This window comes from Abramis brama (genome assembly GCF_963993115.1).
Source record: "Abramis brama genome assembly, chromosome: 20".
NCBI lineage: Eukaryota > Metazoa > Chordata > Actinopteri > Cypriniformes > Leuciscidae > Abramis > Abramis brama.
Window position 1 is genome coordinate 3,498,391 of NC_139982.1, and position 27,696 is coordinate 3,526,086.

Genomic DNA, 27,696 nt, shown 5'->3' on the forward strand with positions numbered 1-27,696 from the left:
CTCCTGATCTTGCCCTGTCTCTTCCCCTCTAAAGCTGAACTTTTTTAATTTACTGAAGGCTACAAATTGTATTATATTAATTCTCAACATGTACACATGCATTATTAATCTTGTGCCTATGAAAACGGCTTTGTTAATGTTTCTTGTCCCCTCACAATGACATAATTACACGTTATAGGCCTATTTTCAGCTCAAAATGGCGAAATTAGACAAAGGTTTATTAGTTTTCTAATTATTTTTGTCATTCGTTTAACATTTATGACCTAAAAAACTGTCAAATATAAAATGTTTAGTTTAGCTACTTACATCTTCTTAACTCGCACTTGACCGTAAACTGAAGCGTCAGTCGTGCTGCTAAAATTCGCGCTCAGCAGCTTCTGTGAACATAAAGCCCGCCTACTTTGATTTGATTGGTCATCTCAAATATTCTGACATTGACGAGAAGTGAAAGACCAATGAGGCTCAGATGAACAAACACACACACACACACACACACGCGCCTCTGTTTCTGACCTGCGCTCTGCTTGGCGCTGCTGCGGATTGAAGATGAAGAACATTATTTAACCTTGTCAAAGACAAAAAAAATATATATATATTTTTTTAGAATAACAACATTTCTTACTCCAAGTTTTAGGGGTGCTGAGCTCCTTTTTAGGGGTGCTGAAGCACCCCTAAAAAGGGGCTAGCCTCGCCCATGGTCAACACTATATCAGCAGTAAATGGGTGTTCACACAGTGATAAAGAGTCGTACAAAAACCTCTGTCAGTCAGACGTCACAGTGACTGCACTGATACAGCTGAGAGAAACTGCAGCTGCTGATGGAGGATCACAAACTACACAATATCAAACCTTTCACAGACTTTATTCATTATTATGATGTACCAAGTAAACATGTAACATTTAATCTCATATCCCTTAACTGGACACAAATGTGGAGAAAATATGAGTGGAGCTTGTTCTTGTAAAACTTATTGTTCTTGTAAAGCCACAACATTGTAATAATTGCACTTCCATCCTTCACCACTAGAGGACACATCTTTATATTACTGAGTTCAATCTGTCAGCGAGAGAGTTTTCCTGCACTTCAACGAGCATCTAGAAAGAGACATTTCTCACTTCACATCAGAAGGCCTACTCTCTCATCCCTGCATAGAAAGACACACGTACAAATGAGACGCTAAAATTAAAATGATTAAAAGCACCATTTTTAAGGAAAATCACACTGATGCACATTTATGACAGAAACCCTTAACAATGTTCTAAAACCATAAATGCAGTGAATATGATACAAATTAAGAAAAATATAATGAGTGTTAATATAATGTAAAAACGTTATTGTAATAATGATAAACTTTCTCGTAATTATGATGATAACAAGAAACTTTCTCATAATAATGACTTAACATATCATAATATAATGGACAGGAGTCATAATCCCCTACTCCATTTCAATGAAGTCAGTCAACTGTGCTCTCAAGAGTTACAGTTATATTCATAAAGAGCCTTCGAGTCCCACCAGGTGTAATCCACGTTTAGAGAGTTGGGTCACTCTCCCACTCTTTACTGTAGATACAACTGTATATTTATGCCACTTTGACACACTGATCACTCGAATATACAGCTACAAATGATCTCACTAAAAACCCGTCAGTCATGAATGATCACGTCTGATTGCTGATCTCTGATTGGATAAAAGTGCTGCTCATCTGTGACATCATCACCAACACCAGTCGACTCTGCGGTTATTTATTTTGATACACTACATGATATTTGTGGAAGTGCCAGTGAATTTCACATGATCATTGATTGTTTATTATTAATTTATGTTTAGGATGGGAAATGTTTAATATCGGTAACAATTTAAAGGTGAATTATAATGCCCATTTTCACATGTAATATAAATCTCTGATGTCCTCAGAATGTGTCTGTGAAGTTTCAGCTCAAAATACCATCCAGATCATTTATTATAGCTTGTCAAAGTTGCTCCTTTTTGGGTGTGAGGGAAAACGCTCTGTTTGTGTGTGTCCCTTTAAATGCAAATGAGCTTCTGCTCCGCCTCCGTTCAGAAGAGGCCGGTCCTTCACACGAGCTTCAGAGACTGGATCAACACAACAGCTGAATTTCTCTCAGGCTAAATGTCAATAACACCCAGTAGCGAGAGCAGACTCACATGTTTGAGCCGGAGTCAGACACAGATGGAGAGATCAGGAAGAGACTGCAACTGTTAGACTCAATCCCAATTCACCCCTTGGCCCTACCCCTCCATTTTCTAGGGGTAGGGTGTCCCAATTCTTGTTGCGATAGAGGGGTAGGGCGAAGGGGTAGGAGACCTTCGGCTACAACGTAGTCTAATATGGTGATTTTCTTCAAAACAATCATAAAAAAAGAGATCATTAATTTAGCCGATTGCATGTTGTCTCGGTAGCCAGCGCTAGTAATGTTAGTTACCTGGTAACGTTAATGAAGTCAAAAATCCGTAAACAAGTGCGAGTTTAATCAAAACATAAAATTACAAAAATATACAAAATCCTGTTGGCTCCTGTAGCCTATCCTATGATTTCATTTGTTAAACCTTTAACTTGTGTTGCCTTAAACATTTAAACACGAGTTTTATCCTTAAAGGGGGGGTGAAATGCTCATTTTCACTCAAACTCCTGTTAATCTTGAGTACCTATAGAGTAGTATTGCATCCTTCATATCTCCAAAAAGTCTTTAGTTTTATTATATTTATAAAAGAAAGATAGGCTGTACAGAGTCTTTCCGGAAAAAAACTAGCGGCTTGAGGCAGGCCGTGTGGGCGAAGCTAAAGCTGTGCTAACGCGCCGAGCTAGTAACAACACACAGAGACATTTGAAGCAGTTTTACTCACCGAAACTTTATCATTGCGACTGCTCGATCCTTAAGCATTAGACGATCTGCCAATCCGTCGATCTGGGCTTTGTTTATAAAACAATCATCGTCGAAATGCAGGGAACAAACAGTCTTACACAACTCCGTTTATACTCCATCCACTGGTTCCTTAACGCCGGGTTCTTTGGGAATCTGTGCAGGGTTGTCTTGCCCTGGCAACCAAAAACACACTTCTTTGGTGACATTGGCTTCCCAAAAGCTGGGCAGGGCGCTTTGATGGCGAACTGCTTTCACTCTCTTGCTCTGGTCTACGAGTGCGCGCGCGGCCGCGATCTTACCGGAAAAGTGCCCTTAGGACCCATATAAGGAAATTCTGCCCCAGCTGACGTCACACAGACCCATACTCGAAAAAAACTTTCCGAAACTTGTGACAAACCGGAAGGACAATTTTTGGCACAGAAATACTCCTTCAAACGTACAATTTAATTTTTGAAACTTTGTCCATGTTTAGCATGGGAATCCAACTCTTTAACAGTGTAAAAAACTCAGTAGGCCTATGCATGAAATAGCATTTCACCCCCCCTTTAAATGATAGACCAAATGGTAAGAAAACTGTTTTTCCTTTTTACTGTACACAAACTTTTTCAAGTTCAGTATTCCGCCCCCCAGTGGGTGTAACCATTAAAGAAACAGAACAGAAATTATACATCAGAAAACACAGGAAATATCAGAATTCAAAGAAAGATACAAATATGATACCTTCAGTTAGTGCTTAAAATCAGTTCAAATCAACACTCCAAACAAACAATACTAAAATACAAATTATTGAAATATTAATTTGGCTCTTACAGTAACCATTATTGTCACAGTATGGAGAAAAGGCTAGCACTGGTAACCATTATTCTCAGTAATGTCTACTTCACATCATTCCAGGGACTCCACAGGAAACCAGACAGATCATCCGTTTCTGAGCAGAAAATGAGAACCGCTTTCTGAAGTCCAAAAGTTCTGCAAAACAACTTTGGGAGTAAGTCATTTGATCAGTATGCTTGACTGTATAAAAAATATATATATATATTATTGTTTTTATTCCTGTTAAAATTACTCATTCATATCATGCTACAATATTAAACACACCAGGTCCCACCGTCTGTACATTGACCTGGTGTTTGTGTGTTGCAGTGTGTTTTTAATATTTATTCATTTCCCTTCTGTCTAATGATTCCAGGGAAGTGCTATTTCATTTTACCTGTACTACTGTGGTATGTGTGGTAAATGACAATAATATGTTATTTGTTATGATACAGGACATTGATCAAAGAACTTGGCCTGGAGGGACATGTCACTTCTCAACAGGTCTCCAAGAAGTGGGGAAATCTGAAAAAAAAAAGAAATAAGGTAAGCAGAGACCAGTGTGGTTCTAGCTTGGTTTATATGGAGGGATTCCAAACGGTCAAGGAAATCCATAAACGTTCAATGTAATCTTGTAAATATAATGTAGACATTGTTTGTTTATATTCACTTAAGGACCAGAAATCCCCCAAAACAGGATCTGGAACGGATGCTGGCGAGGTAACCGCTGCCACGTGGCAGTTTTTTGAGGACATGCACGAGGTGTTGGTGCCAGGCCTTCAATGGACCCTCCTGTTGTGGTTGCATCTTTTGGTCCTGATGCTGATCCGATAACAATTCTCAAGGTAAGGTTTAAAGGTTAGCTGAAACTGCATTTGTAATTAACAACGCTAAATTATTAAAGTGTTATTAATGATACACCATTACCTTATTTCTTTGGTAGCACTCTATAATAAGGGTAATGCTGAACTAATGTTATTCCTTGCAGGAATTATTATAAAGTGTTTCCTATAATTTTTTTTTTTTTGGTTCTCTTAGGAGATTGTCGAGCCCAGCAGTCCAGACACCGCCTCAGACACAGCCAATACCTCTGTAGCCTCTCCTGTTGCAACCCCAAACCCCTCACCAAAAAAGAAGAGGAGGAAGTCTATTGTGGAGTTTCTAATAGAGGAAAGTGCTAAGCAGCAAAAGCGGCATGAGGAGAGTGAGGCAAAAATGGATAGGTTATTAGGCCTATTTGAAAAACTCATAGATAAAATATAATTAGAATATAATATAAATTAAAATGTAATATAATTCTGCGCTGGTTTTGAAATAGATTTCTCCTTTCATCACTCAAGTTCCTGTTACTGTGATGATAATGTTTACAATGTGATTGCACTATCATCAATTGTTGTTTTGAAATGTTTTCCCCCATCCTGTGTTGTATAGTTCTTTTCTGTTAGTTAACAATAGACACATTTAAATGAAATCACTTTTATATATATACATTGTCAAAGTATACAAAGTACTTATTTTATATATACCTGTTGTATATATATATATATATATATATATATATATATATATATATATATTGTAAGAAAATTCAATATTGTCAATAAAAAGATTGTGTGAACAAATAACATGCAAACTATCTGTTCTATTAATATAAAAATAATTTGTAAAATCATTGTAAAATCACATATTCACATCCATGAGATGCTATAAGCAGCATCAGCAACAAAAAATACAATGGCAAATAGCCATTTTTCACATAGCTAACAAACTATATACACAGTACAGACATCCTTAAGGGTCTTGCACATGGCCTGAGCCCAGGGCAGCCAGTCTGTCCCTTATAGCATTCCCAGAGCTCTCGTTAACCGCTAGGGGCTCACGGGGTGGTTGGGGTTCAAGGATGTCCAAATCTGCATCTTCATCTGGCTCCAGCAAGTCCTCATTATCTAGACACACATTGTGTAGAAATGCACAGGACGCAATAACCAGAGGTGCAAATGTGGGTTTAACCTCTAAGGCTCTGAAAAGCGTAGACCTCCATCTGGTTTTCATCATCCCAAAAGCTCTTTCGATTATTCTGCGGGCCCTGGCATGATAATAGTTGAAGCGCCCTTGTATTTGCCCATTAACTGGCTCCTTGTAAGGTGTGATTAGGCAGACAGGTGTGTCCTCACAGGGATAGCCACCATCACCCAGAAGAATGTAACCTGTGGGAGGATACTGTCTTGCCCTTTAAAAGCTGCTGTTCTTCATGATGCATGTGTCATGAACTGATCCTTGGTAACCAACAAAGATATCTAGAAACCTGCCATTAGAATCACATATTGCTTGCATATTAAGTGAATAGAATCCTTTGTAATTCAGGTAGTCTAATCTGTACTGTTGAGGAGGTTTAATTCTGACATGGCTGCCATCTATTGCTCCCACAACACTGCTGAATGCAGGGCTTCCTGATAGCTGACTGCATGAAGCTCTCCTGCCAGTGGGAAAGAAATGGCTCGCTTCAGGTTGGTCATTATATTTCGTGCAACTCTGTGGATGATGCGATGGACTGTAGACTTGGGCACATTGAAAACCCGGGATACAACTGAGTAGGACAGTCCATGAGCCAGCCAGTAAACGTAGATCAGGACTTCTAGTTGGTTACCAAGTTGGTTATAAGTATATAAATGGCTGCTATTTTGCACAAGTTTATTTGTAATGGCCAGCAATAGGCCTATGTAGTTTCTTCATTCACTGTGACCTGCACTGGATGGCTAATTTCACATGTATTTAGTGTATTTTCAAAATACAAAATACTGTATTTGTATTTAAATACATTTTTTCACACAGTATTTTGTATTTGTATGTAAATACATTTTTCCACACAGTATTTTAAATAAATGTATTTGTATTTTATGTCCATGTATTTATGCCTATCTCTGTTCATGGTATTCCATCTTATCAGTCCAGCACACATATCACACAATCTAGCTAGGCTAACTGCAACAAAATATGTTAATATGTTTGCTGTCCATCCTACATACCACAGACGTATCCATCAGCATTCGCAGGCGTTGAAGACGTCTCCGTTTTCTTGACCAAGTTGCGGCAGACAAGTGCAGAAAGATGCATACTGCCCATACGACAGAGACTGTCACAACGGAGGACAGCATATTGGTGTCGTTGTCAGTCGTTGTCATGGAGAAATCCTGTAAAAACTCATCGCTTCCGTAACGTCAGAGCCATCGTCGATGACTGATGACGTATCGGGTTAATGAAGGGTTGTTCCATTTCGTAGGGGAATATTTCAACCCCTTGGCCATTGTAACTCTGTTTTAAGGGCCAAGGGGTACACTCGAAAACAAGGGGTAGGGGCAAGGGGTGAATTGGGATTGAGCCTTAGACTGTACATGGACGTTTCTGAAAGGTTAGTGGATACATTTATGTAACTTGTTGTGGAGTTACGTTTATTCATCTCATCGACTAGCCTGTGCCGTCATGTTAATCTATAAACTGCTGTATAGGTGCTTGTGTGTGCACTGAATTAGGATGCCCACAGAGGCAGAACATATATTCTGCATGGAGAGAGAGCAGGAATGGTTTAGTTTACGGTTATAATGTGGGACCGCTTCTCACTCAGGAGATCTAGTGCAGATCGTCATCAGTCGTGGGCCAGTTTCCAGACTCTTACGTAGGAGTATAGGAGGAAATCTGAAACAGCTTGAGTGAATTTTTACCATTATAGGCTGTTTTTTTTTACACACACTGTGTTCGAACACCTTATAAAAGTGAATTTTGCACTTTTGAATTTTGCTTTAACAGAAGGATTGTTCATATTTATGTCTAATTTGAATAATTTGTCATAGTTTCAGACTCATACATTCATACAAACACAACTGCTCACAGACGTGACCTGTTTTATGAATCCAGCGTATCATTAATCGTTTTGTGGATTGAACTCTTCGAGCTCTTACTCTCTAACCGAGTCAAAGACGATCTCAGCAGTCCAGAGGTTCAGACCCTGACAGTGTTTCATTATAAACTGATGAATATGAACAAACCTCATCTCTCCATTAGTCCAGCTCTTCTGACTCATTTCAGAGAATAAAGTGTCGGACAGTGAAACTCATATTTGCATCATCAGGGTGATTGTGTTCCTCTCAGAATAGAGCAGCTCCATCAGCAGATGTTCAGCGTCCTCACAGGAGCTTCATGTTACTGGAATACACTACTTCTCTAGTTTCTGGAGATATACTGGGGTTACAAACCATCAAATAAAGTCTAATGTTTCTGTAGAAGACTACAGAATTACTGACATTCATCTCCTTTTCATACAACATTAACACTAATGTCATTTTGCTGATGAAGCAAATCAGTGTCATCACCACAGTGTCATTTCCATCACATCTCAAATGTTTTATTTTGTTTAATAGCATTCTGTCATGGAAATGATTTTTTTTTATATTTTTGGAATAAATGCCAAATCCTTAGTCTTGCCAAGGCTATTTTTAGCTAGTATTTCATGCATCCTAAACACACACAAATAAATAATATTTTCATACTTTTCCACACAGCTTAATTGTAAATGGCACATACATATTCTGATATTTACTTTGACTTTTCTTTATTTTCTTCACTCATCAGATGTCTCATATTTCATCTCGAGCCTCTTCACTGACACTGTTGTCTTCTTGTAATTGTTCAGTTTGATGGAAAATTATATACTTTAATATTCTAAAGTCTCTTTAGGGCAAAATAATTAAATCTGCATAAAAATAATTTAAAAAGAAAAAAACCCATTGCTAAAGTTAAACTCACGTCTTTCTCACACACCCCCTTTTTTAGGTTTTTCATGACTTCTTTTTTAATGAAAGTGACACTGAGAGTAAAAAACAGGATAATCATTGTATTTATAAAGCGCCGGTGTTAAGCAAATGTTTGGTGGGTCTACAGCCTAGCTCACTCCTGTCTGCGGACACTTCAGATCCTACAGAAATGTTCAAACAGAATACATCACTCATTTTAATTACACCATTTACATAGTTTTATGTAAATTTATTGTCATAGTCATTACTAATTGCATCAGTAGTAACAAAATCATTATACTTTATACTTCTATTTAAGGTTGTTGTTTTTTTTGAGGCTCTGCTCCACCACAAAAGCTCTGCAACAAGTGATCAGTGGTTAAAATGACATCATTATGACAACAAATATATGTTTTTTATTTATTTTTTATAATTACTTTCTATAGTATACTTACTTACCTTTGATTGCTGCATCTAAGGCTGTGTGTGTTCATCGGTCCCTGTAACATCCAAACAAGATTTAATGTTAGATCTGTCATTTATGTGATCAAAAGGCTTCTACATCATAGAGAAATAAAATCTAAAAATGATCTTCAGTTATGTAAATCTTTATGTAAATTAGTCAAATAAGCATTTATGTGTGTAATGTAAAGTGTTGACAAAAGCTAAGGCCAAATGGATGACATTATAGCACACATTCAACACACACACGGCTGTCTGATGTGTTTTCATCTGGAAGATGTATTTTTAAGAGTTTCATCTGCCGTACTGTACGTCTGTCAAATGTCCCCTGTCAAATATTAAACACACATTTAGGAAACGTCTCTGTTGCATTTGGTTACGAGTGAATCCGCACTTTTTTTAAACAAACGTTTATCAGATGTTTGTACACAGTTAAAGCAATGCTGTCAAGAAAACGATGTTTAACCCTTGTGCATCTTATAGACATTTTTGTTTTTTAACAGTTTTTTTTTGTGTGTGTGTGATAATTTTGTCTGTGTTAATGCCAACTGCATACCTGTTGGCACAGGTGTGTATTTGTATTGGAATTTTACTATTTCACCCCCATTTCCTTTAAAAATATCTATTTTGCACTAGTGTTAAAACTGTTACTTAGATCTAAATTAATACAATTAAGACGACATTTTCCAACTACTTTTTGCAAGTTTAGTGAACTAACTGATATTTTGAGTAAGGACAACTTAATAATATGCATTTCAATGTATGCGAAAAGATTAAGTAGTATTTTCAGAAAAAGCCAAATAAATTAAGTACAATCAATGTCAAAAATATCAGCATATTATACACATTAGACTTAATTAAAATTAGTAACATTAGTTAATAGTAATAGTAACTTAAAATAGGTAACATTAAAATGAAAAAATAGTTAACGTCCTCTGATTTATTAATTTTGACCAATTTGCCCTTTCTTTGTTTTGGAAGTGTAAATGGCTTCAAATAATTAGTTGCTATTATGTCAATTTCCAACATTTATTAAATCATTGCCATATCCAAACAGTAGCAATGAGCTGGACAGTATAAACAATCAATAACAACTGTATTCATGCATTAAAGAATGCACGCCCTCAGCTAATAAAGTACAGGTTAGTGGAACACCTTCACGGTACAGTTTTTCTCTGTGTACATACATAAACTTACAACATTTTAAAATTAAGTCAACAGGCACTTTTGTAACAATTCACAAGCCATATTCAAAATGAGCTGTTCACAAGTGCAGAGTGACAGTCATGTCTGAGTGCCTTGGCCAGGAGCTTGTGTTTCAGAGTCATGAACTTGGGCTTGGTTTTGGGCGCAGTGTGTCAAGTCCCACGAAAAGTCTTTGAAACACCTCAAATGTTTTGGAAAGCTTGGATGGACACTCAAGATTGACATGTCTGATATAAACTTTTAAAATGAGCTTTGTAAAATCTTTGGTGAAAATTTATGGTGAAGTCCAATTAAATTAATTTTATTATAGAAAATATTAAGTTACAAAAATATTCACACTTTTTACTTATTAATAACTATATATATATATATATATATAAAGAAAGAAAAATAAATAAATTTATTAGAATAAATATAGTTTTTAAAATTAAGTCATATGGACAATAGCACTGAACGATTTGGACAAAAATGTCTGGATTGCAAAAAATTTAATCCCAGGGCCATTTAACTGTACAATTATGCAAAGTTTGTTAACAGGCTTTCATTCTGTTGGCGAGGCTTCAAACCAAAGGCTTTTTTACCAGATGGTGCCATTTTCTCAGGTTTGGCCTATAAAGCAAATACTCACTTTATTCCTGTTTTCTGCTTCAACATATTATTGAGCCAACTGGATAAATTATGCAGCGATAATTGTGTGTGTGTGTGTGTGTGTGTGTGTGTGTGTGTGTGTGTGTGTGTGTGCTTGTAATATTTGAGGGAGGAAAACTCTACTGCAAATCACAGATCCAGGACTGCACCCAAACTAACTCTCACTGAAAGCAGATTTTTGAGATATCAACCTCACATCTGGAAAACAACTTGTTTAAATTTATGGCTTTGAATTTCTACCAGTTTTAGAGTTCAACATGTTTCATAAAATATATATTTTATATAAAGTTTTCTTAAGCCCTCAGTACATCATGTTCAGTACATGTTTCTTTAAATGATTGCAACCAATTAGAAGGGTTAAAAGAGTATCAAAGAACAGGCCAATAAGGTTTGGGAGTCGCTATCAAGCACAGTCCTTTTCTGACACATGGTCACAGGAGCACATGGTGTGAGAAGAAGGCAAGATTATTTGCTTTAGTAGTCTTTTATAAAATGACATGACCTGTACATAAAGAAATATGTGTGTATGAAGGTGTAGAGAAGCCTTTTGGCAGGATTTATGAAGTTTTTCTTTCATTCATTTAATTTTTTTCTTAAATTAATTTTTTCTTTTTGTTGCCTCAGGGCAACGTTGTGCGATAAGGAGTACTTTTCAAGGATGTCTTGGACAATACCTCACAATGACAAATAATGTGTGACAAGAAGGGAAGATTCAGAGTTCTGGGTGCACAGGAACACCCAAAGTGATGTGCAAAAAGTGTAACGTACACCTATGTTTCACAGCAGAGAAGAACTGCTTCATGATCAATAAATCGATCAATGAGCCAATTCCCAAATGAGCCAAGAAATGATGTGGAATAGTTTTTATCATGTGCCATCAAAATGTTTGCAGAGGGTTAATATATGAATGTGTTCAAATCAATAGTTTTCTCGTCAGTTGTTAAATAAGTGCAATGTAAATATTAATAATGACTGAATCAATAATATGTATGATTCTGTCAATAGGCTCTTCAGAAATGTGTGTATAATAGCTTAGCATTTCTCAACATGAGGAAGTTGTTTGATAATGTGTTTGTGACTGATCTACAGTCTTCAGGATAATGATTTAAATAGAGAGAGTCACTTTGCATTGTCAGCACATGCTTCAGTGCTCTGAGAGTGTTTATAGTGCTGTGAGTTTAACACTTCATGACTGAGAGCAGAACAGAACACACTCTTCATCATCACACAAGACTAAACTACAGCAATGAACACAATCAACATCTTCATCTGGACTCTGACTCTCTGCATTCAGGGTAAATATCTTGTATAAATATATTGCAAAATTAACAATCACATCTCATTTACAATAATATTAATGACTAATTTCAGAGATCTGGGGACAAGTGACAGTGACTCAGAATCCAGCAATAAAACCCGTCAAACAAGGAGAAACTGTTACGATCAGCTGTAAAACCAGTCAGCCGCTTTCTGACTGTGGCAACTGTGTGTCTTGGTATCAGCAGAAACCTGGAGAAGCTCCTAAACTCCTGATTTATTACATAAACAGCCGTTATACTGGAACTCCATCTAGATTCAGTGGCAGTGGATCTGGCAGTGATTTTACTCTGACCATCAGTGGAGTCCAGACTGAAGATACAGGAGATTATTACTGTCAGAGTGTACACTATATCAGTAGTAGCTGGGTGTTCACACAGTGATAAAGAGTCGTACAAAAACCTCTGTCAGTCAGACGTCACAGTGACTGCACTGATACAGCTGAGAGAAACTGCAGCTGCTGATGGAGGATCACAAACTACACAATATCAAACCTTTCACAGACTTTATTTATTTATTATGATGTAAGTAAACATGAAACACAATTTTATATCCCTTACTAAACTGGACACAAATGTGGAGAAATGTGAGTGGTGCTTGTTCCTGTAAAACTTGCCACTACAATGTAATCGAACTGTAGGAAAGTCAATCTCTTTAATTGCACTTCCATCCTTCACCACTAGAGGACGGATCTTTAATATTACTGAGTTCCCTTTCGAGGGAACTCGCGCTGCGTCGAGAATCGACACATTGGGGAACGCCTTCAGCGTGACGCGTCTGAAGCCTGTATGGAACTAGTCCAATCTTGATTGGTGTTGCGTGATGACGTCACTCGTGACGTCGCATGTGACGGTGAAGCGGAAGCTATAAAAAGGACACCGGAACATAACAGCGCTAGCTTTCTGGTCTTCAGCAAGCGTTATATGTGAAACTGTGTGTCTTATTTGGTGTTGTTTGTTCGGTAAAGGTATTGATGGAGAAAGAGAAGCATTTCAGACAGTGTGCGTCCCCTTGTCCGCGTTATTTAAGCGAGGGTGACACACACGTGCTCTGTGTTGTTTGTCTCGGAGTGGAGCATGCACGGGCAGCGCTCGAGGGCGCTGTCTGTGCAAACTGTGAACTAATGCCCCTGAGAACGCTCCGCTCCCGCCTCGGTCTGTTCGATGAATCAGGCCAGGCACGCGCTCCCCATGGATCAGGTCCCGCGGCTGTCGAGGCAGCGCGGCGCTTGCATTCATGGGGATCGCAAAGGGATCTGGCTGATAATGTTGAGACGACCGCGGCCCTTTCCCAACATTCATCGGCCAGTTCCCACGGTCCTGCTCGCGAGGTGGAAGCCCGCCCAGCGGCTTCTTCCGCCCGCGAGGAGGACCCGATGTTCGAATTATCTGGCTCTGAGGGGTCAGATAGTTTGAACATCGAGGCAGGTGAAAGTGAAGCTCCATCATCACATTCCCCTGCCTTTGAGGAGTTGCTGGAGGTTGTAACCCGGGCTGTGGGTAAATTAAATATTGAATGGCCCCCAGATAAGCAGGAAGCGACGAAAAAAAGTATGCTTGATGAGCGCTTCCTGCAAGCCCGGCCACAACCTTCACGCCGGTCTCTCCCGTTTTTTCCCGATCTCCACACCGAGGTGTCGAGATCGTGGAATAAGCCCTTCTCTTCTCGTCTCTCCAGCCCCAATGTACATATATATTCTAGTATTGTGGGGTCGAAAGAGAAGGGCTATGGGACGATGCCCCGGGTTGAAGAGAATTTTGCATCTCATCTCTCGCCCGATGCTGCATCGTCCCTGAGAGCTCCGGCGCTTCCCTCCAAGCCCTGCCGTACCACTTCGGCGCTTGTTGGGAAAGCATATATGGCGGCAGGTCGGGCTGGTGCATGCCTGCACACTATGGGGCTTTTACAGGCGTACCAGGCCGACCTCCTAAAAGAGGTGGACGAGAGCGGGGAGGTTTCGTTCGATGATATTCGAGAAATGCGTCGAGCGGCCGATTTGTCTCTCCATGCTACCAAAGAGACGGCCCGCGCCATTGGCCGCTCTATGGCAGCACTGGTAGCCACGGAGAGACACCTATGGCTAAATCTATCGGGCATCGGGGAGAAGGACAGGGCTTTCCTCCTCGATGCCCCGATTTCGTCTTCTGGCGACGCAGTCAACACTGTCGTCGATCGGTTTCAGGAGACGAAACGACAATCGGCCGCTCTGAAACACCTCATTCCCCGCCGTCGTCCCAAGTCTCATGGGTCTGCTGCCAGGGGGCAGTCCCAGGAGGCAGCCGCCAGCTCCTCACACCTGCAGCAGCAGAAGGAGAGTGCTGCTTCTCGTGCCCCCCCGAGGAAGGTCTGGGTCCGAGGGCAACACTCTCAGCCGAAGTCTTCTGGGCCTAGGACAGATCTGAGGACTGTCATTCAGGCGAGGAAGGCTTCGGCGAAGAGGTCCTGACGCGTTGCGCAGGCCTCTGAGGGTGGTCCCCCCCGTGATAGAGCAACAACATCAAGCTCCTTCACGGAGCCCTCAGGAAATCGATTTGTGCTCCCCGCCGCTACGTGCGCTTCGGGACACATCGGTTTTCAGCGAACGCAAATCGCAGTGTCCGCCCGAAAACGATGCGGCTCTGTCGATTGCGTTCCCTCTCACGAGGCCTGCAATAAAATTATGTCGGTTAGTTCCTGCCAAACGAATGCTTCAGGCCACCGATATTTCAATTACAACACCCGAGGTCAGTCCCGAGAGACTGATCCCCCTAGTAGATTATCTAGACACCTGGAAGGGTCTTCGAAATATATCTCAGTGGGTCCTGCGTACAGTGGAAAAGGGGTACAGAATTCAGTTCGAGTATCGTCCACCAAGATTCAGTGGGGTGGTTCACACACTGGTCAGCCCAGAGCAGGGTCAGGTTATGGAGCAAGAGGTTCAGTCCCTCTTAGCAAAGGAGGCCATAGAGCAAGTTCCTCTTCAGTAAAGGGAAGCCGGGTTCTACAGTCGGTATTTTATAGTTCCCAAAAAGGATGGGGGGTTACGACCTATAATAGATCTAAGGGTATTGAACCGGTCTCTGAGGAGATACAGGTTCAAGATGTTGACTATACCTCTTATCGTGAGTCAGATCAGGTCCAAGGACTGGTTTGTCACGATAGATCTGAAAGATGCTTACTTCCATATTTCCATCCTTCCCCAACACAGGAAGTTCCTGAGATTCGCTTTCGGGGGAAAAGCGTATCAGTACAGAGTTCTTCCATTCGGCCTAGCACTGTCTCCTCGCACCTTCACGAAATGCATGGATGCGGCCCTTGCTCCTCTGAGACTTCAAGGCATTCGCATCCTCAATTATATCGACGACTGGCTCATTTTGGCACAGTCGGTAGAGATGGCGGTTCAACATCGAGATGTTGTTCTGAACCATCTAAGGTGCTTAGGTTTAAGACTCAATGCCAAGAAAAGTTCCTTAATTCCTCTACAGAGAACCACTTTCCTGGGGGTAGTGTGGGATTCTATCACGATGCGGGCACAGTTGTCTCCTGCTCGGGTAGATACTATCTTGAACACAGTAACGAGTCTCAAGCTAGGCCAGGCCATCACTGTCAAACACTTTCAGAGGGTGTTGGGCCTTATGGCAGCAGCGTCCAATGTGATTCCTTTTGGCCTGCTGTACATGAGGGCCCTGCAGTGGTGGCTCAGGACCAGAGGGTTTTCCCCGAGGGGCAACCCTTTTCGCACGATCAAAGTAACGCGCAGATGCCTTCGTTCTTTGGTCATGTGGAAGAAACCAGGGTTCCTGTCCCTAGGTCCTGTGTTGGGGGCACCGTGTCAGAGAAAGATTCTAACCACGGATGCCTCCCTCACAGGCTGGGGTGCGGTTATATAAGGCCGCTACACCAGGGGTACCTGGAAGGACCATCATCTTTCTTGGCACATCAATTGCTTGGAGATGATGGCAGTGTGTCTGGCCCTCAGACATTTCCTTCCGGATCTCAGAGGCCATCATGTTCTAGTGCGAACAGACAATATGTCGGTGGTGTCATATATAAATCGACAAGTGGGCCAGAGATCGCGCCCTCTGTGCAGACTGGCGCAACAGGTTCTTCTATGGGCCCAGGGGAAACTTCTTTCACTCAGGGCAATGTTTATCCCTGGGGACAGCAATGTGGGAGCAGACATCCTGTCGAGGCAGGGGCTGAGGCCCGGGGAATGGAGACTCCACCCCGAGGTGGTGGAGTTGATATGGAGGGAATTTGGTCAGGCGGAAGTGGACCTGTTCGCCTCTCAAGAGAACACCCATTGTCCGCTTTGGTACTCCCTCACGCTTCCAGCTCCTCTCGGACTGGATGCCATGGTGCAGATGTGGCCGAGGCTTCGTCTGTACGCATTTCCCCCGGTTGCTCTGCTCCCAGGGGTTCTAGAGAGGGTCCGGCGGTACAGGATCAGCCTGCTCCTAGTAGCCCCGTACTGGCCGGCCCGAGTGTGGTTTTCGGACATTATGGTTCTCCTAGCAGGTCCTCCGTGGCAAATTCCGATCAGGAGAGACCTTCTGTCTCAGGCCGAGGGCACACTTTTCCACCCTCGACCAGAGCTATGGAAGCTGTGGGTTTGGCCCCTGAGGGGGACCAACTCTTAAATGTCGGTCTCTCAACCGAGGTTGTCGAGACCATTTTAAACTCTAGAGCCCCCTCCACGAGGAAACTGTATGCGTTAAAATGGAATGTATTCACTTTATGGTGCAGAGAACATCAAGTGGACCCAGTTAACTGCCCGGTGGCTTCAGTGCTGGAGTTCCTTCAGAGTCGTTTCTCGGACGGGCTCTCCCCGTCCACGCTTAAGGTCTATGTGGCGGCCTTAGCTGCCTTCCACACGCCTTTAGGGGTGGGCACTTTAGGGAGACACCCACTTATAGTACGTTTCCTTCGTGGAGTTAGGAGGATGAGGCCTGTCATCCAGTCTAGGGTCCCCTCGTGGGACCTGACAGTGGTTCTTGAGGGGTTATCTGTGGCACCCTTTGAACCTTTGGATGAGGTGACTGAGAAATTTATGTCTGCTAAAGTAGCGTTCCTGCTCGCCATCACGTCCCTAAAAAGAGTAGGGGACCTGCAGGCTCTATCTGTCGCTCCTTCCTGCCTCGAGTTCGCTCCCGGCAAAGTAAAGGCTATTCTCCACCCTAGACCTGGCTATGTGCCTAAGGTGCCGTCTAATGTGGCACGGTCCATAATTCTCCAGGCCTTTCATCCTCCACCGCATGTGTCGGATGAGCAAGCTAAATTACATCTACTATGCCCGATCCGGGCCCTGGAAATCTATGTGCAAAGAACTTCGGGCTGGAGGAAATCGGATCAACTACTTGTGTGCTTTGGGTCCCCAAGGAAGGGTTCACCTGCTTCAAAACAAACTATTAGCAGATGGATAGTGGAAACAATTTCTTCAGCTTACGAGGTGTGTGGGTTGCCTTCACCTCTAGCGTTAAAAGCCCACTCCACTAGAGTGGTGGCTTCCTCTAAAGCTCTGCTAGCAGGAGTTTCCCTCCAAGAGGTCTGTGATGCTGCAGGCTGGGCTTCCCCTCACACTTTTATAAAACACTACAGTTTGGATCTGCCCTCTACACCGGGTTCACGGGTTCTCTTGGTTTGAGTATGCCAGATTGCTTCATACCAGGGCGTATTCTCTCAGTGTGGCGCAGTGGGCATTTCGTTCCCCAATGTGTCGATTCTCGACGCAGCGCGAGTTCCCTCGAAAGGGAACGTCTCGGGTTACGACTCGGGGAACGAGACGCTGCGTCCCTCGGCCACACTTTTCGCGCTCCTGAGAACGACTTGCTTCGACCAATCAAAAGCTAGCGCTGTTATGTTCCGGTGTCCTTTTTATAGCTTCCGCTTCGCCGTCACATGCGACGTCACGAGTGACGTCATCACGCAACACCAATCAAGATTGGACTAGTTCCATACAGGCTTCAGACGCGTCACACTGAAGGCGTTCCCCAATGTGTCGATTCTCGACGCAGCGTCTCGTTCCCTTCTCAGGGAACGAGGGTTACAGTCGTAACCCGAGACGTTCCCTATCTGTCAGCAAGAGAGTTTCTCTGGGCACTTCAACACTTCCTTTATTTCCAAAGGAGAATATTCTCTAGCAAGATAATATCTCTATAAAAGAGAACATTTCCTCTAAAAGACGCTTGTTTCTTCCGGTCGAGTTTGCAGATGAGTTAGGCGGTTCCCCTGCGGGTGAACTTCATTTCTAGAAATTAACAGACTTTAAAAGCCTCACACACATTAAAAGCCGAAAATGTGTCATTCGTGTTCATAAAAATAACTACAATAATAATAATGCGGTTACCTTTGTGTTGTGCTTTAACTTTAAACAGAACAAGTACGTCTTTCTTGAAGTGCACATTGTAGATCATAACAGAAATTAGCACAGCCAAAACTGATGAATGACTGAAACCTCTTCCAGCAGCGGTCGGGGCGAGTACACTCTTAGAAGAAAAGGTTCTATCAGGAGCTACGTATTTGGAACCCCTAAAATGTTCTATACAGAACCCTTTTTTTTTTTATCCCTTTATTTTCATTTTCTTAAAGACAACAAACATGTACAATGACACCAAAAAAAAAAATACTATACATGTAAAATCTAAATATACTTCCTAAGCAGTACCTTGTACATGCTACAAAGAGCTAAGTGCTTGAATTAAAACACCCCCCTCCCCATATTGCAATGATAGAAGGTTTCTTCAAATACTCTACAAACAAAAGTCTTTTGTACATGAGCAAAGAGTGAACATATACAATCTTTTATCTTGGTGAGCGACAACAACAGAAATTAAAATAATGTATAATCAGACAGCTTTTTTAAATTTAAGTATTGTAAAACAAAAATTATAAAAACAAAATAATAATAACAATACACATAAAGCTTGTTCAGTCCACCTTTAAGAATTTTCTTATTGGTTTCCAAATCTTAATGAAAATGGATAGTTTGTCTTTTAATATAAATCTCAGTTCTTCCAAGTGCAACATATTTCCCAACTCCCTAGCCCACATCTCAAAAGTGGGTACAGAATCTCTCTTCCACAACTGCAAAATAAGTCTTTTTGCAAGCATCATACACAGCGAAATGGCCTGTGTCTGATATTTATTGCAAGAAGCATTCTCTGCTCCTAAAAGTCCAGTGCAAGGCTCAGGCTCCAAATCAATAGAGTTTGCTTCAGAAAGAAATTTAAATATACATTTCCAAAATGGCTGAATTTTACTACATGACCATAAAGAATGAAACGGTGTGCCTTCTGACATTTTACACTTATTACAGAGTGGAGAAATCGTGGGATAAATTTTATGAAGTTTTGATTTTGAATAATGAAGCCTATGAATTATCTTGAACTGAATCAGATTGTGTCTATCATTCAAAGAACATGCATGCATGCTTCTCAAGCACTCATCCCACATGTTTTCATGAATGTTTAGACCAATTTCCTCCTCCCAGTCTTGTTTTATTTTCTCTGTGTTATTGTCCACATTTTCTAGCAATAATTTGTAAAAGTTTGACACACTACCACTCATACCAGGGTTAACATTAACAATTCTCTCTAAAGTGGGATTCAAATTCACAATTTCAAAGTTTGGAATGTGCTTTCTAACAAAATCTCTAACTTGCAAGTAACGGAAAAAATGTGCAGAAACAATAGCATAGTTTTGTTTTAACTGTTCAAAAGAGCTGAATGTACCTTCCCTATAAAGACCTTGAATAGTTACTATGCCCATGTGTTTCCATTGAAAAAACAGCTTATCGTGTAATCCCGGAGGAAAAGCATGATTATTACAAATACAGTAGGAGTGTCCAGATATATATCTGGAATTTTCAAATATACTTTAATTTGTTTCCACACCTTGATTAGATTAGAAATAACTATGTTTCCGTTGATACTCTTGACTTCAATTTTAATGGGACTATTAAGAAGAGCCGGTAATGAAGTCTTATTACAACAGGCTTCTTCAATTGCTAACCATTCTGGCTTGTCACCTAACTCCGCCAAGATTTCCTCCACCAAGCTAAAGTATTTAAATTAGCTGCCCAATAATAATATTTAAAATTGGGAAGCCCGAACCCTCCTTGATCCTTAAGTTTGTTTAGATGTTTCTTGTTGATCCTAGCTGTCTTATTGGCCCTAATGAAGCTGGTTATAATAGATTCTAGCTGTTTAAAATAATAAAGGGTGATCAAGAAAGGAATACATTGAAATACATACAAAAATCTTGGAAGTACAACCATTTTTATAGCATTTATCCTGCCTACCATGGACATGGGGAGAGTCTTCCAAAATATTATATTATCTTTAAGCTGATCAATTTTCTTTTTCCAATTCAATTTCAATAACATTTCAGGATTTTTAGTGATCATCAGACCCAAATATTTAAAGGAGTTGTTTGCAATTTTAAATTTGGTGCTGGCTAAAAAATTTGTATCTAGATCGTCAGAGACTGGCATTAATTCGCTTTTTTCCCAATTTATCATGAATCCAGAGAAACGGCTGAATTTTTCAATAAGCTCAAGTAATGGTGGGATAGACATTTCAGGTTTAGAAATGTACAGTAGAACATCGTCCGCATACAGTGAAAGATGTTGGGGTCTGCCCTCGATCATTATAGGCGCTATGTTAAGATGTTGCCTGATCCTTGCTGCCAAAGGTTCACAGAACCCTTTAAGGGTTCAATCAAAAGAACCCTTTAGGGTTCTTTGTAACCAGGAAAAAGGTTCTATATGGAACCTTTTAGGGGTTCATTCATTATCATTTGTTTTGTCCTTTCCGGATTAAATATTTCATATTATTTACAAACATCAAGACCCTAAAATGTAAAAATGTAATTCACATAAAAAATGTCACCCATGAATACTGAAAAAAGCACACCCAAAGTGCATAGAACTAGTAATGTATTTATATTAACAAAAATAATTACTATTACTGAAAGAATGCTACTGTAATTTCAAGTATTCAAGGCTTTAAATGTACAAATCAACATTAAAACATCAACCATTTAAAAAATATCTCATAAATAATGAAAATAGAGTTTCACCTACATCTACATATTACAAAATAAGTCCATAAAATATACAAAATTAAATTAATCTATCACTAGTTGAATAATGCACATATACAGATTCATCTAAATTCCCATCAGTGTTAGAACAACATCAAGTCCCTCAAAACTACAAATCCATATTAATATAACTCACAATGGAAATATACAGATATAGAAGTACTTCAAATCTACAAATTCATATTAATATCACTCATAAAGAATGTGAATACATAGATTAAAATTCAGATCAGCATTTCAGAACATCAAGTACTTCAAATCTACAAATTTACATTAATATCACTCATAAAGAATTGTAATAACAGATTCAAATTCAGATTTCATCAATCAGAATAATTTCTGCATTTCAGAATAACATCAATCGCCTCATATTTACAAATTTACATTAGCACTATTCATGACATATCAAAGTATTATGATAAGTGATTATACATTTTGAGTACTGGGACAGACAAAATTCATCGTGTGAGTGATGTGCTTGGGGTATTCCACACTGAATACGAAATAAGTAGCAAAGAGGCTCTCCATTGCCTCCATCACATCCATTTCTGCGCTCACAATGTTGACACCCTCCATATTGATGCTGGCTCTTTTTGCATGGAGGGGGTTTGAAGCTTCATGAAAAACTATAGTCGGAGTTGGCTTTAGTGATTCCTGCAAGTTGGAAAAACATATCAATTATTTGTGAAATAACTTAGAATACAGTAGTCCTAAAAGTTAAAATTCCATAAAAAATTATCATGACAAAATCATCAAAATTTGCATGACTTTTCTGTCAAACAGTTAACTGGAACCATTGACTTCCATAGTATTTTTTTTTTTCCTAATATGGAAGTCAATGGTTCCAGTTAACTGGTTACTGACATTCTTGAAAATATCTTCCCTTGTGTTCAGCAGAAGAAAGAAATTCATACAACTTGAGGGTGAGTAAAGGATGACAGAATTTTCATTTTAAAGTGAACTATTCCTTTAAGCTGTGTGTGCTTTAGAAACAGCCGTACCCTGGCCTGCTTCCAGTTCCTTAGACACCACTTGACTTGAACATAAAATAATCATTCATGAAGTTTGAAAAGGTTGAAGTGAATCACAAGAGTGTTCACATTGGGCTGTTTACAATTATCCAGCATCATAAAAGCATTCTGAACCGAAGTGCGAGTACATTTAACCACTAGCTGCAGGGGCGGTTCTAGGATTTCACCTTTAGGGGGGGTCAATCATAGCCTGGGAAAACCCAGACTACTTCCGGCGAATTTTAATTCTCTCTCCAGGATAGTCTGGAGAAGAGCCCATTCAAACTCATTACTGTGCCGCCGAAATCGCGGCACCAATCAGAAACGTTGGGGGAGGGATTAACATGATGACGACAGCGCAGCGACGCTCAAGGAGATTTAATTACAAAGATGGATGCCGCCTAAAACATCACTCGTTCGAATCAGTTATCGCGTCTGTTTTGAGTGATTTAAACTTACCGTTTTCGTTAAAACCGGAGCAAAGAACAACAGATGTTTCTCCGTCGCTCTGCATACGTCATCTCCTTCATCGATCTGATTGGTTTTAAGACTATCCAATTGCGCCCAGAGGAATTTGAGCTACGTCGGTTGGTGACACCCCTTTGGAAATGATTTGTCTACATAGCTTCGCCAGACCCTACACTCAGTTTCAACTGAGAAGGGTCTGGTTTTAACCAGGCTAGGTCAATCAGTAAACAAGAGAGAATGATAAACTTTACTGAAGAAGCAGCGCTGGCCTGATCATTCAGATAGCTGATTATAGTTTTAGGGGGGCTGAGACGAAAAATATGGGGGTTGAAGCCCACCTAAAAAGGGTCTAGAACCGCCCCTAAGCTGAACGCACAAGCGCTCTGTTCTGTTCTGTAGGGCTGTTCTTCATGACCATTTGAGTGTGTGGTCAAAAACTAGCTTAGAGCACTATCTGCAGTTAAAAACTAAGCTTAGGATCAGAAAACACAAAATTTAACAGTTTGCAACAAGCACAACAAAACTTACCGATGTAAGGCAACTTGTGACACTGTCGCGGTTCAGGTTCATGAATGAGAAACATTGACAACTTCATTACTAATGGGTTTAAAGCTTATAACAAGTAAATTACTTAAAAAAATCAATGTATTTCTCTGACTTACCACAACAATATTTCCGTCAGACCATCAATTTAAATCAGCAGACGGGGATCAATTTAAATCAGCAGACGGGGATCAGTCTCTTCTCGACCGATGGAATTCAAAAACGTGCACTGCACTCGAGTCGCGAGACGGCGCTGCGTGAATATGCTCGCGCAAATGCAAACAAATTGTTTACTTTGTAAAATTAATGAAAATAATGAGTTTATTACTTCTTTTTGTTTGTGTTTGCTGTTCAACAGATAAAAAATTTAAATCCATAATGCAAAATTGTTTAGTTGTGGTACAATAATTTCACATAAATGACAAAGAATGAAATGAAAGAGCAGCAAACAAGGCTAAGTAAGACAAGACGAAAGCCTATTCAGCTATAAATGGCTTAGAATGAGCCCTTATGTTTGTTTTTGTACTGAGTAATTTCTTGTTATGATGATAATAATGATGATGATGATGATGATGATGACGATAAGGTCAATATAGGGGTGTGCGATATAGCTAAATCGTCTGCGATAATATCGTATTTTTTGTTTTAACGATGTGCGCTTTAACATTATCAAGTATATTTCAAAAACTAAACAAATCGTGCCTACAGAGTGCACGCATCTAGGCTAATGTAAAGTTACATGATGAAGTCTAGTTATACTAGTGCGCGTGTGCATTTTGAGTGCGGTCTTTCACTGCATTATTCAGTGTATTCAAATGTATTTATGAATGCATGTGAATGATCACAAAATTCAAGATATGGGGGTTAGAAAATGTATATATTTATATCATTTTATGTAGTTAATCAATATCACACGAAGAGTGCCATTTCAGTTTTTCTCCTCCAAAAATCAGCATGATTGAAATGTGATAGTAAGTTACTACAACAGTTTAATAAACAATAATTTAATTACAACTACAAAATGTTGCAGAATAATGTAATATATGTAATGTAATATATGAATGAATAGTAGCCTAAAGAACCTTTGTGCTAAAAGGGTTCTTTCTTGTCATTATAGAACCTTTTTAGCATAAAAGGTTCTTTGGAGTTGAGTAAAGAACCCTATGGTTCTATATAGAACCCCAATGAACCCTTTTTTCTAAGAGTGTAGAGCGCAGTCTGGACGGTTTAGAAGTTGCAGATGTCCTGATCAGGCCAGTGTGCACATGATGATGGACAGGAGTCATAGTCCCATACTCCATTTCAATGAAGTCATTCAACTGTGCTCTCAGAGTTACAGTTATATTCATAAAGAGCCTTCGAGTCCCACCAGGTGTAATCCACGTTTAGAGAGTTGGGTCACTCTCCCACTCTTTACTGTAGATACAACTGTATATTTATGCCACTCGAATATACAGCTACAAATTATCTCACTAAAAAAAAGAGTTTTGTTTATTAACCAATTAGTCTATAAAATGTTTGAAAACCGCCAAACCAATTTTTACCAGCACAATCAAACTCAAAACTGCCCAAATCTGGCAGCACTGGCTTCATGTCATCACTGTTTCCAAATGCCACTGGTTCGTCACTAGGGGGCGATGATCTCTGTGAACCCATGAACCACTGTCTATTTCACTTTACCTGATCTCAGATCAGTTTTTTAAATATTAATGTTTATTGGCACATTTTTATAATAAAAAAGGAGTTGTAGTTAAAAGTGTCTAATTGGTCTGATTACCAAGCTCTCCATAAAACAAACAAAACAAGCCCTTCAATTTAATAAACTAACACATATTATAAAGACATTTCATATTTATTGACTGATGACTGAGCTTTTACATGTCATAAAACTATTACTCAAAAACTGATGGTTCTTTTCACATGTTATACTACGAGAGTAACAAATAGAGCAAAACCAAAATAGAAACAATGATGAACTCAGAAAGGAAAGGGAAGAAAGGAGTGTTTTACCTATTGAAGTTTAGCCAGGAGACATAGGTAAACAGGTGTCATGGGTTTACCTATGGGTTAAAGGTGGTATCAGTGATTTCAGGCCCAAAAATATTTTTATCTATTTTTATCATCTAATCTTTCCTAACGATCCGCTAACTGCCCGCCCCATAAGCATGCTGTCAAAAAAACGCGTCTCTGTAGGCAGCTGTCACGGTTTTTGTCTGGTTTTGTTCTTGTCATGTTTGCTTCCTTGTCTGTCATGTGATCCCTTGAAGTCATGTGATCCTGCCATGTGTCTTGTCATGAGTTTATTGTCTGATTGTTTGATCATTGTTCACAGGTGTCCCTTGTCTAGTCATTAGTCTTGTGTGTATTTAGCCTTCATGTTTGCCGTGTGTCGGTGTCTTGTATTGCTGATGTAACCACTTAGTAAGTTCATGTTCCTGAGTGTTCACCATGCCTTGCCATGTTTTTTGTTTCTATGTCTGATTCTGATTTTCATTAAACTGCATTTGGGTTCAACATACGCTTGCTTCAGTGGACTTAGTTACAGCAGCCTAGGCTCTGAGATCTGCACACAAAAACAAATGGTTTCACCAACCACTCAAAACCAAAACAATTTGGTTACAATAATTTATGAAAAAATATATAAAGCATTCTGCAATTATCTGCATTATTGAAACCTTTATTATGCATTAAACATAAAGGCTTCAAGTAAAGTTTTACCACAATATCTAATAATCATTATTATTAATAAATGTTGTTCTTGTTTCCACTGTAAAACACTTTCTGAAATCTAAATTGTATTTTTTTATTAGGTGATTAAATCGACAGACTTACCGATCACCAGTTTAGTTCCTCCACCGAAAGTCCACCACAGTGATACAATCTAATGAAACGCTCGTACAAAAACCTCTATTCCACTCGAGTGAACACACACTCCAGCAGAGAGAGAGAAACAACACTTCAACACACTGATATTAGAAGATCCTCAGCTCTTCTCAACACTCACTCATTCAGATTTGACTAAATGCTTTCTGATATAACACTGTTTAAAGAAATATATTTGATGAGCTGTGACCTCTGAGGTGACCTTTGACCTCTTTGATCATGGATGATGTTGTGGAGTTTCTCATAATGATGCTTCTGTTCTTCATATGCAGATCAATCATCATGATTCACAGAAAAACCTGCAGCTTCAAATAAATGAATCAATAATTCTGAACATTTCAGATGCACATTGTTTAATATATAATGACCTGATTATGAGTCCTGATGAACTTCATGCATGTGGAAAATGTGGGGAAAAAGTCATGATAATATTTCCCAGAGAGCAACATGTCAACATTGATTCCAAAGACCATAATGGACTTTTTTTTTTATTATGACTCTAAATATAGTAAAACTGATTTATTTAGTTCTTGATTTCTCATTGTTAACATGCTTGTAAAGGTGTAGCACAGAACTGAACTCAGAGAAACTGCTGCGTATGACATATGTTTAAAATGATCTACATTCATGATTCTCCAGACAAAACCTAGTGTCTTATCAGCCTGACAAACATAAACAAAAATATTTCACAATTAATAAATATGTACAATTAATCACTAAATGGTTCAATAACATTATTCTGAAAGTAAAATCTTCTATGTAGAGTTTATGAGTTTGTTCTCAGCACAAGCTGTTGTAAATCCTGCCCACTTCTTTGCATTGTCAGCACATGCTTCAGTGCTCTGAGAGTGTTTATAGTGCTGTGAGTTTAACACTTCATGACTGAGAGCAGAACACACTCTTCATCATCACACAAGACTAAACTACAGCAATGAACACAATCAACATCTTCATCTGGACCATTGCACTGTTTATTCAAGGTCTGTGTAATACAGTTTTTACAATGATTATTAGTTCTCATAAAATGTGAAGTGTATATATTTATCATATACTGTATATCATCATATATACATTTATCATTTTTGTTTGTGTTTTCTTTCAGAGTGTAGAGGACAGATCACTGTAACTCAGAGTCCATCAATAACAGCAGTTCAACCAGGAGAAGAAGTCAGAATAAACTGTAAAACCAGCAGTAGAGTGCTTGGTGGCAGTTACTTACACTGGTACTCACAGAAACCCGGAGAAGCTCCTAAACTCCTCATATATGAAGCAACAACCCGTTATACTGGAACTCCATCTAGATTCAGTGGCAGTGGATCTGACAGTGATTTTACTCTGACCATCAGTGGAGTCCAGACTGAAGATACAGGAGATTATTACTGTCAGAGTGCACACTATATCAACAGTAAAGATGTGTTCACACAGTGATAAAGAGTCGTACAAAAACCTCTGTCAGTCAGACGTCACAGTGACTGCACTGATACAGCTGAGAGAAACTGCAGCTGCTGATGGAGGATCACAAACTACACAATATCAAACCTTTCACTGACTTTATTCATTATTATGATGTAAGTAAACATGTAACATTT

General features: G+C 39.6%; 1 protein-coding gene and 2 long non-coding RNA genes across 3 annotated transcripts in view; 2 read left to right on the forward strand and 1 right to left on the reverse strand.

The window, feature by feature from the left end:
* Positions 1-27,696, reverse strand: part of LOC311071453 — a 184,819-nt gene that overhangs the window by 130,456 nt on the left and 26,667 nt on the right. The window lies entirely within an intron of this gene.
* Positions 722-4,247, forward strand: LOC311071398. The gene is made up of 3 exons (XR_014603822.1): positions 722-878; positions 3,784-3,877; positions 4,158-4,247. It is a non-coding gene; the product is annotated as an uncharacterized lncRNA (long non-coding RNA).
* The window catches only part of LOC311071437 (zinc finger protein 862-like), a 127,997-nt gene continuing 112,277 nt past the window's right edge, over positions 11,977-27,696 (forward strand). Inside the window, exons 1-2 of the mRNA XM_084095854.1 lie at positions 11,977-12,100; positions 12,177-12,646. The gene's annotated coding sequence lies outside the window, so the exon portion shown is untranslated. The remainder of the gene's footprint in view (positions 12,101-12,176; positions 12,647-27,696) is intronic.